Source organism: Artibeus jamaicensis, unplaced genomic scaffold (assembly GCF_021234435.1).
Source record: "Artibeus jamaicensis isolate MK-2021 breed Jamaican fruit bat unplaced genomic scaffold, CSHL_Jam_final contig_1410, whole genome shotgun sequence".
Classification (NCBI taxonomy): Eukaryota; Metazoa; Chordata; class Mammalia; order Chiroptera; family Phyllostomidae; genus Artibeus; species Artibeus jamaicensis.
This window is the reverse complement of record NW_026521281.1, coordinates 410,932-421,384: the sequence shown is the minus strand read 5'-3', so window position 1 is coordinate 421,384 and position 10,453 is coordinate 410,932. Positions and strand designations below refer to the sequence as shown.

The following is a 10,453-nucleotide window of genomic DNA, read 5'->3' as shown; positions in this document are numbered from 1 at the left end:
TTATTGTCCAACAGTAAATAAACTGTAATAAATTCCTACAGTGGAATCCTATAACAGCAGTGAAAATGTATCCATTGCATGTATCAACATGCACAATCTCAATGGTAAGCAAAAGTGTAGGACCTGTTTAAAAGCTGCAAACAATACCACATACCTATGTACCAAAAGCATGGAAAGCCACATCCATATGTATGAAGACTGAAAACCCACACATGTGTATAACAGTAGTGTGCACTACTCAGGATGAGCTACAGCACTCACGTAGGGAAGCAACTGGGAAGAGGTCATTGCACAGAGGGCTGCAACTGCATTGGTGTTTTATTAGGCTGGGTGGTGCTGGGTACATATATGGCTGTTCCTTACAATGCTACATACTGTAATACTTCATAACTTTCATACATCTGAAATAGTTCAGAACGTGATAAGCAATTTGTGCTATTTTACAATGCATTTGAGGTAGGCAGCAGGGAGTCAATAACAGACCTACTTCTCCATGAAAGCCAATAGCTGCTTGCATGGTAACATTAAACATGTCTTTTTGTCCCCTAATAATTCTCCCAATGATTGTGCATTGATTACCACAGGTCATCTCCTTATTAAATTAGTCCCCTTGTCTTATAATTAACAGTGACCATAGAATTTATCATCCAAAGTAAAAATGGTGCCAGTAATTATGCTGGGCCACAGATGCAAACAAACCAGGTAAGCTGTGATGTATGGCTCTCTATTAACAATTGCAGCTGTCTTGGCGGGGGAAACAATCATTACCCATTGTAAACAAAGAATTTTATTGAGCACTTACCATGTACTGAAAACACTGAGAAGTCTCTGCTTTCCAGAAGTTCACTGGAGGGAAGGAGATAGATGTTAGGAAGTATGAGGGCAACGGATACTCAAAGAGACTTAATAGGCAGTTGTAGCAGGATTAAACATTTTCTCACCTGTCAGAAGACAGGAAATAGATTCCCTTCACAACAGTACAAAATGCCTAAGAACCTTAAAAAGCAGTGTTTGGGACCCATGTGAAGAAAACTACGCAACTCTTGGGAGAATGGTGAAAAGAGGCAAATAAATGAAGAGACTTACTGTGTGTGTTTGCATAAAAATACAAGCGTAATTGGCCTTGAAACTTCAGGGAACAAATTGACATGCTATATAAGCAAGGTGAAAGCTGAAATTAGGTGTGCTTGGTCTATTGTAAAAAGAAAGCAAGAGCCAGCTGGAGAAGGAATAGCTTTGTCAATGTTAAGGCCACCTAAGTATTGAAAGGAGGAAAAACACAAAGTTTGCTCTGCACTTTACACTAAATAAATTCCAAGTAGAAGCTTTCGAGCGTGGAAAATGTAAACTTAGTTTTTAAGCACGAAATGAAAATATGGGCAAATACAGGCTGGTGTAGCTCAATGGATTGAGCACCGGCCTGCAAACCAAAGGGTCGCTGGTTCGATTCCCAGTCAGGGCACATGCCTGGGTTGCAGGCCAGGTCCTCAGCTGGGGGGCATGCAAGAGGCAACCACACATTGATGTTTCTCTTCCTTTCTTTGTCCTTCCTCTCTCTCTAAAAATTAAAAAAAAAATCTTAAAAAAATATGGGCAAATAATATCTGGGATATAAGAAATGTAAGGCTGCCCTGGCTGGTGTAAGTGGATTGAGCCCGGGGTCTGTGAAGCAAAGGGTCACCGGTTGGATTCTCAGTCGGGACACATGCCTGGGTTGTGGGCCAGGTCCCCAGTGGGGGACACATGGGAGGCAATGATACACTGATATTTCTCTCCCTCTTTCTTCCCTTCCCCTCTAAAGATAAATAAATAAAAAAGGTTTAAAAAATCTATGGCTAAAAACTATGAATGACAGCATAATGGAAAAGACTGATATATTTGACTACTAAAATCTCGGCAACACCATCAACAGAATTAAAAAGCAATAACAATCTAAGAAAACGTATTATCTCTAACAGGAAATGGTTAATCCTTAATTATATATATATAGCACGAATCAGTAAGAGATGAACTCCCCAGTTAAAAAAACATGCAAGGACATAAAAGGTAATTCACGCCCTGGCTGGTGTAGCTCAGTGGATTGAGCGCGTGCCTGCGGACCAAGGAATCACGGTTGGATTCCCGGTCGGGCCACATGCCTGGGTTGCAGGCCGGTTCCCAGCGGGAATGCACGAGAGGCAACTGTACACTGATGTTTCACTCCCTCTCTCCTTCCCTTCCCCCTCTAAAAATGAATAAATAAAATCTTTTTTTAAAAAGGTGATTCACAAAAGAAGAAACAGAAATGAACAATACGCATATAAAATTCTTAACCAGTAAATCACAATGAAAACCACTTACCGAAATGAAATCTATCTGTGTGTGTGTTAACACGGGAGAGATTGTGAAGAAACAGCCGCGGTCATACAGCGCTGAGAACTGACGCCAGCTGTGAAGTGTAATTTCGTAGTATCTACCGACAAAGAGAAAAGCACCCCCTGACTTCCAGGCGCTGGCTGGCCTGGCATTCACAGACCTTGGTGTTCTCCTGCTGGACACAAATATTTCATAAAACGTCAACATCACACAGGGTCGCTCTGTGACAGTGACAGGTTAAGACCAACTAAAATGACTACATAATAATGTCTGAACACAGACAAAAAACATATTGTCCAGATCACAAAAATTAACCGAACACCCCGCTATTCTAATTAATGTGAGCGGCTGCTACTTTTTTCTTTTTTTTTTACCAACTACAGCTTAAGCATCTCCCTAGCCTGTCCCCTCTATAGAGAAGATGCATTAGTATACTCTATCATAAAATTACCCCAACTTCTGGATAGTATTCAGTCTAGAGCAAAACCTCACTTCCCAGAACTGTCTCCAAATCACCTAACACAAAGCCCAGATCTGCTGGCAGTTCCCCGTGCCATGGGCTCTCCTTCACTGCCGAACTGCTGTGTACTCAGAGCAGGTTTATGCTCCTGGCCTTTGTGTGCAGGAGCAGACTCGAGGAAGAACCTTCAAACACACATAGGAAGATGCCAAATGGTATTTGTCAATGCTTTTTTTTTTTAAGACTTAATTTATTTTACAGGGGAAGGAGGGAGAGAAACATCAATGTATGGTTGCCTTTCGTGCGCCCCCTGCTGGAAATTGGCCTGCAGGGACCCGGCCTGCAACCCAGGCTTGTGCCCTGACTGGGAATTGAGCCGCGATCCTCTGGTTCGCAGGCCTGTTGTTAATGCTTTCTAATATTCACAAATTCAGGCGGAGTCTGGCAGCCCAAACCGTGTGGCTTACAGCCACAACACTGTGTGTGTCTGTGTGTGCGTGCGTGTGCTAACGTGAATGGCTGGAGGTGGACACGTCTTCTCCAAGTCCCACAGCCCCCACCACTCCTTTCTATTGCTTATATCCTCCTGCTTTGTTCATTCATTCCAGAAACATTTATTGAGCACCTACTGTGTGCCAGACATAAATTCCCTCCATCATGACGCTGATATTCTAATGGGGAAGGCAGACAATAAATACATAAAAGAGTACATGGCCTATTTTCTTCTCTGAAGAGAAATAAAGTAAAAGGATAGAGAGTTAATGGGGGAGCCTATTTTAGCTGGGGTGGTCAAGAAGGTCACCTCTGAGGAGGTAACCGTTGAGCTTGGAAGACATGCTTGGAAGAAGGGAGGGTATAAGCCACTGGGGGCAGGGGGCGGGACTTTCAAAGAATAGCGTTCCAAGCAACAGGGAACAGCCAGTGTAAAGGCTCCCACACACGTGGCATGTAGACGCAAGACCAGCGGAGCTCTAGAGAGGTAAGTAATGAGAACTATCATACGAGTCGAGGTCAGAGATGTAAACAGGGCCCAGATACCCGAGCTTCTATTCTGAGTGAGGTGGAAACTACCAGAGGCTGCTGCCCAGAGATGTGATCCGATCCCTCTGTAGCTGCTCACAAAGAGCAGGTAGGAGGGACCAGTGGGTAGGCCCCAAAGCCTGAGGAGGCTGCTGCTGCTGCCTTCTTCCAGCTAGAACATAAATAACCTGCTCAGCTTGCCAACTAAAAGGTCGTGGGTTCCATCACCGGTCAGGGCACATGCCTGGGTTGTGGGCCAGGTCCCCAGTTGGGGGCATGTGAGAGGCTACCGATTTTCCTCCCTTTCTCCCTCCCTTTCTCTCTCTCTACCCCACAGAAGCATTATTAAAGGGAGAAGGAACTGAGGACCTGAGGTGAACCAGAATCTCACCCTGATGCCTGGGTTGTCTGGGCGATGATAATGATGGATGGTTTCGTTGTCTATTTTCTCACCATTGGCACGTATTTCTCCAATTAAAAATAAATAGCCTAGTTTCAGTGGGCACACCCTGCCCTCCACCCCTCCTAGACGCAGTCTGTAGGAACTATGGGCGTGCTGCCCAGCCCTCCACGCCCTTCCGGCTGCAGTGCAGCCTCACCTAACTTGTCCTGCTTTGCCCGGGGCCTCCCCAGTTTTGGTAGGGAAAGTCCCACGACCCAGGAGAACCATCCCCCTCCGTGAGCCGACTTGCTCCCCTGGGGCTGGGAGAAATTGGGCGCGGGGCTTCCCCAGCGTGTAGGACCTCCAGCCAATGGCAGATCGCAACGTGGCGCCCAAAACAGCTTTGCTCAGCAACCCCAGCGCGGGGAAGCAGAGCCGCTGCCCAGAGCAGCTCAGCCTCAGGCCCCATCAGGGCCGCGAGGGTGGGGGTGCGACCTCGCCTCCTCCTGCAAGTCAGCGTGCATGACTCCTTGTTTATGTAATTTGGGGGACGGGTCATTATTACTGTGTGGGAAGGAGGTGTATACAACTAACTGCATGTGATTGTGTGACTGGGTGGGACTATGTACTGATTTTGTGTAACCCAATGGCCTTGTGGAGGCTGTTACTGTGTGTCTGTGGTTTCAAGAGTGTGTGGGTCTGTGTGACTGTGTGACCACGCATGGCCCAGATTTGGTATCTTGAGTTATGGTGATTGTGTGAGTGTCAGTCAATACCTGATGAGAAAGAGTGGCCGTCACTGAGTATGTCTGTGTGTCTGGGACAAAGTGCAAGTGTGTGTACGAGAGAGAGACTGTGAGAGCACAGGCCCATGTGGGATTGCTCATGTTTGGAATCGGCTTTCCTGAAGCCAGAAAATGTCTCTGTGTGTCCCTCCATCTCTCTAGCCTCAAGTGGGAATCTTGCGTAGTATGAGGCCACAGGTTCTAGAGTCAACCAGACTGGCCTGGGCGGAAATCCTGGCTCTGCCGCTCACTGGACAGGTAACCTTGAACAAAGTACTGAACCTCTCTGTTTCTCAGTGTTCTCATCTGTGAATCCTAATATTAATCCGTTCCACCTGGTAGAGCCTAAAATGAAGCCATGCTTATCTGGTGCTCAGCATAGTGCCTGGCCCACAGGAAACACTGGGTAGACAACAGCTCGTACTAGCGTGTGACAGGATCTGAGTGTGCACCCGTGATTCTGTCTGCACTTCAGACATTGTGCGTGGCTCTCATGGATTTCATCAGTTCAAGAAATATTCGTTTGGTGGGGTGGGGTGGGCTGGGATGGGAGAAATAGACAGAAAACTGTACTTGAAAAATAACTAAATAAAATTTAAAAAAAAATAAATATTCGTTTGGCACCTACTAGACACCAGGCACTGCAGTAGACACTGCATATACAGTTCTGGGGGGAAAAAACACAACAGAACAGCCACAGCCTCTGCTTTCAATCAACTGCCACCTTTAGATTCTTAACATGCCGACCACCTTTAACACTACAGATATACCTGCTGATGGGCACAACGATATGGGCACAAAAGTATTACAGGAAAGGATTGGGGATGATTTAAATCAATGGGTGACTGCTTATACCTGTTATAGTCCATTCTCATTATGCCCTGTAGGCCTCTTGCTGTCAGTAACTCCTCACTCTTCCTCCATTGTTTGACTTTATACTCTGTTTCATTCATCTATCTTGATGCCAATACCATGCTGTTTTGATTACTGTAGCTTTATACAGCAATCATTACAACATGGGGCCATTCTAGGTCCTTTGAATGTCAATTTCACCCCACCCCCAAAAGCCTCTTGGCATTTTGATTGGGATTTCATTGCATGTATTATATTAATTTGAGAATTGACATTGCAACAATAGTGAGTATTGTAACTCATGAACATGGTATATCTCTTCATTTATGTAGATCTTCAGTTTCAACATTATTTAGTGCTTTTCAGTGCAAAGGACTTGGAAGTCTGTTTAGTACTGGTCTCGTTCTGTCAATAACCAATGTTGTGGCTGGACCAGCCCTTCGGTTTCTTCCTTTCTTTCTTTCTTTCTTTCTTTCTTTCTTTCTTTCTTTCTTTCTTTCTTTCTTTCTTTCTTTCTTTTTCTTTCTTTCTCTCTCTCTCTCTCTCTCTCTCTCTCTTTTTTCTTTCTTTCTTTCTTTCTTCTTTCTGATTCTATTTATTTTTCGAGAGAGGGGAAGGGAGGAAAAAAGAGAGGGAGAGAAACATGAATGTGCGGCTGCCTCTCACACGCCCCCTACTGGGGACCTGGCTCATAACCCAGGCATGTGCCCTGACTGGGAATCAAGCCGGTGACCCTTTGGCTCACAGACCAGCACTCAATCCACTGAGCCACACACCAGCCACGGCCCACTCTTATTTTTTACTATACACATTTTTTCCCACAAGAATCCACAGCTTTAATAATGATTGAAACAGTGCAGATTTCTTTTTTAAATATATTTTGATTATGCTATTATAGTTGTCCCATTTCCCCCCCTTTATTCCCCTCTTCCCTGCACGCCCCCTTCCACCTGCATTCCTGCCCCTCTTAGTTCATGTCCATGGGTCATAAATAAAAGTTCTTTGGCTTCTCCATTTCCTATACCATTCTTTAACCTCTCCCCATCTATTTTATGCCTACCGATAATGCTTCTTATTCCCTGTACCTTCCCCCCATTCTCCCCCTCCCACCTATAAACCCTCCATGTGACCTCCATTTCTGTGATTCTGAAACAGTACAGATTTCAAACCAAGCTTCAGTTACTTTTTCGAAACACCAAGACAAAAGTTTCTCATTTTTAGGTGGTTATGATGTTAATTCCATAATAGTATTTACAATACTATTACTCTTGTTCTTCAGGGCTGGGACTGCCTTTGCTCTTGACACACTTGCTTGTGAAATGACCAGTTCTATGTTCTTAACTTCCACACCAATTTCATCAGCCTCTTCCTCTTTACTCTCCTCTTGTACAGTTGGAATCTGAGTGTTATCTTGAATGTTTGAGACAGCTTCACCTTAAACTTTGAATTTCTCAAAAGTTGCTACCTGTGCTTGCTGAGATAAATCCTCGATCTTCTTCAAAAATTCTGCAGGTATCTGAAGGTGGGTTCTTATAGACATTTGGTTTTGTGATGACAAAAAAAAACATTCTTAGATTTCCTCATAGCAATCCTGGTAACCACTGTAACCTATCAAAGACCCAATTTGGACATAGCCTTCTGTACATTTTCACTTCCTCTCTGTTTTGGTTTACTGACTTGTTCTTCATGGATTTCAGCTTCTTCTGCCAGCTGGGCTTTTGTGGTTGCCTGGGTGGAATCTGTTCCTTGAGTTCTGGTACTGAATTATCACTGTCGAATACCAGACCTTGTCTCAGCCTGGGGCTGTGGCAACTGCTCTAAAGCAGGAAATGGTTTCTGTGGCTTCACTGCACATTTTGTGCAGGAAACGCAGAACCAAGATGGCGGCAGAAAGAGAGCCAGCGAAAACCTAACATAAGCATTTAATGCCATAAATTTATTTTTGAACACTGTTTTTTCTGCATTCCATAAATTGCGATACATTGTGTTTTCATTTTAATTTCATTCAAAATAATTTCTAATTATCCTTATGATTTCTTTTCTGACCTTTGGTGTGCTGCTTATCAGTTTATTGCCTCTCAACTTCAAATTCACCCTTTCTGCCTGTTCTCTGATAATGGAACATATTTTAAGTATTTCCCCTTTGCACGCTGGCTTTGAAGCCTTCTCAGTAGAGTGTGCTAAAGAGATATTGCAAGAGGAGTCCTGGCTGGTGTGGCTCAGTGGATTGAGCACCAGCCTGCGAAACAAAGGGTCATTGGTTTGATTCCCAGTCAGGGCACATGCCTGGGTGGCAGGCCAGGTCCTCAGTAGGGGGCATGTGAGATGGACAACTGCACACTGATGTTTCTCTCCCTCTCTTTCTCCCTTCCTTCCCCCCTCTCTAAAAATAAGTAAGTAAAATCTATTTTAAAAAAAGATATTTCAAGAGGAAAAGGAGTTTCCTTCCTGATTCCTGTATGTTTGCTTGGCAGTCTCATTCTGCATAACTTTTTAGAGCATCAGACTCTTGCAGTGCTGACCAGCAGCTTTCCCCCCCCCGTCCCCCCCCACCACCACCACCAGTGCTCACCCTCAGGCAGCTTGGTAGCAAGCAGAGCATCTCTGGATACTGCAGCGCTTGCAGCTTCCCGAGGGCCTGGCTCCTGCAGTGCACAGAAGCCAGCAACACTCTGTGAACAGCTTTCTCTCCATACCCCCCTCACCAACAGACAGATTTCTGGCAAGTTCCAGAGGATAGATTTCCAACAAGTTCCACCAGTACAGCATCACAATGGTTCTCTGCCATCCAGTGAGCTATGGTCATGCCTCTCCAACAAAATCTGGATCTCAGCTCCTGGGACATTCTATCTTAGCCTAGAGATAGTGACTACATCTTAATACTGTTACTCCCATATTCTTTAGAGTTTGGTTTACATCTTACCAGCCAATTCCTCATTATTCTAATCCTCTGTTATAGGTACTTCCTTATATTGATTTTCCCTATTCAAATTATGTTGCCATTCCTCTCTTCAGACAGGACACAGGCTCACAGAATTGTCACCAGGAGTGGATCCAGGAAATAGACCTGCAAAGATGGAACTTTGGGATTGGTTCGTTCATACCTCTGGGCTTGAGCACAGTGATTGCCAATGGGAAATGGATGGCTGGTCATCTGTGGCAAACGTTGGCATCACAATTCATCAGCCTACAGTTGACTGTGATTAAGTGCCAACTGAAGCGCGTGCCTTGGAAGCCTTAAAAGGCTGCTGCACTTGACCACTGTGGCAGTAATCATGGCTATGAGGACCTGGATGCAAGATGGATATTTTTTTAATGCATTTAAACAGCTCAAATCACAGAGACCTTTTGTGATGCCTAAAAGAGTCTCTTCTTTCTTGTAGCTGCAGGGCTGATATTGCTGAAAATCAAACCAACGTTTGATTGTATAGCTTGTTGAATTGCAATGACAGTGGAAGGCACAGTCTTGAAAAGTTTCTCCTGTGAAAGCTAAGGCACTGACTATTCATAAAGAATGGGATCCCAAAACTTGTAATGTGGACAACTGTTTGGTCCTACATGACACTGAAAATCTTGGACTACCAAGTCACTCTAAACCTCTCTTAGTAAGTAGCTAACCCTTTAGTGTCTGAGAGTAGCTCTTTCCTTCTTGGAAACCCTGTGATAAATTCACATGGTCCAGACACCTCGAAAGGGGATTCCCCTTCGCCTCAAGCCCCACCATAACCACCCCTATTGCTGATAGACCCGTAACTGAGCTCAGATCTCAGCACGCTCCTGGACAAGTGTACACTGTGACCAGGGGGGAAATAGTTTATACACCGTAACAGTTATAAGACTTTACTGCTACATATTGGCAGAAACCCAGGGGACATGTGCAGAAGCAGATTCTAAGGGGGTTAGAAAGGGAATGCAGAGTGTAACACTGGATTGGGCAGAGTTCTTTGTGTAGGTTCACTTACTAGAGATTCTGGATCTAATACGTCAGCACATGCAGCTGGAGATGGTTCGAAGAGCTTACCTGGTTGGCGGGCTGAAACCGGGACTCGATTCTGGCCTATACAGTTAATGAGGTTAACATTGCACAGGTACCCTGGCATGATATAGAGGAGGGAATCTGAATCAGGTGTAGGGTGATAGTAACATGGACAGGATTTCTTGTGTATTACCTGCACAGAATCCCCAACTATGTTCCACGAAAAGGATCAGAAGACACTCCCCTCGCCAAAACACTGATAAATCCTCCAGTGAACAGCACCTGAATCCTGGGCAAGCTCTGTGGCATCTCGCCTTTGTCGGCCAGGTGTGACTTAGGGGAAGAAGGACCCTGAAGGCAATCCAAAGATCAGGGCTGCCCCTCCGATCACAGGCCCAGAGAGCAGGGGCCCTGGGGCAGAGGGCTAGCAAAGGAGGGGCTGCTGGCACATCTCACATGGTAGGGTTCACTCCCTCACCCCAGCATCCTGCTCTACAGCTGCCTCAGGTGCAGCTCTCCAGGGCCCTGCAGAGCCAAGGGAGTAGTACCTCCGCCTACACTTCAAATGATGGGCCCACCACAGGTTCAGGACGGAGAGCCACCTATGGGCTGGCTGCCCCAAG

General features: G+C 45.3%; 1 pseudogene; it reads right to left on the bottom strand.

Moving 5' to 3' along the window:
- Positions 1-7,129: 7,129 nt before the first annotated feature.
- Positions 7,130-9,954, bottom strand: LOC119055476 (nascent polypeptide-associated complex subunit alpha-like; annotated as a pseudogene).
- Positions 9,955-10,453: the final 499 nt, after the last annotated feature.